Raw genomic sequence first — 862 nt, forward strand, 5'->3', positions numbered from 1 at the left:
AATATTCAGTGTTATGGTTCAAGCTATGACTTTGACTCTAACCAAGCCAAAGGTAATGACTGCATTATTGTACTTTGAAACTGGTGGAGTGGAACCATTGAATTTATGTAATATTTGTTCCGAAAAGTGTGTATTGTTCTCTTGTTAATAGAATCTAAACTCTAAAGTGAAAACTAGTTTACTCCTTGTTTAACTTGATTTAGGGCCTAAGAGGTTACCAAAGATGGTTTCTTCAGGAGAAGTAGAAGAAGATAGGATATAAAGAGTAAGAAGAGGATCAGGTTCTTTGGGTAGTCATGACATTTTTTTTCATTAATTTTTGAATGAGAAAAACTCCACACATAACATAATTTATTTATTTATTTATTTTTTTTAGTCACCAAAAAAAAATTTATTATTTTTTTTGCTAACATCTTTAATTATTAGTCTAATTTTTTTAGTTTAGTAATCTAACGATATATTTTTAGCCTATATTTTTGTTCTAGCTCATAAGTCCGGACATGAGCGGCCGATCCGACGGGTCGTTCGACCCGAACTAAGAGGTGACCCGCCTTCATCTCCTCATCCACTTAGAATTTAGACAGCTAGTAGAAACTTTTAAAAAGGTGAGTCTAGCTGTAAGGGCCTATCCGAGTACGGACTATATATAAGAGGAGAGGGACCTATCCCTTCCCCGCAGGTACGTCACCTATTTTAATCCTAAACGCCGCATTTTGTATGGATACTAACTTAAACATCGAAGTCCTTGCAGGTGGTCACACCACATTGTCCCTCCATAGATCCGAGCAAGCATCCTCTCCCGACACTATAACTCGCGCTCAGGCCCCAATCTTTTCAAATTTCTGCTCCACCAACAAACCAA

Source organism: Arachis ipaensis, chromosome B06 (genome assembly GCF_000816755.2).
Source record: "Arachis ipaensis cultivar K30076 chromosome B06, Araip1.1, whole genome shotgun sequence".
NCBI classification, from domain to species: Eukaryota; Viridiplantae; Streptophyta; class Magnoliopsida; order Fabales; family Fabaceae; genus Arachis; species Arachis ipaensis.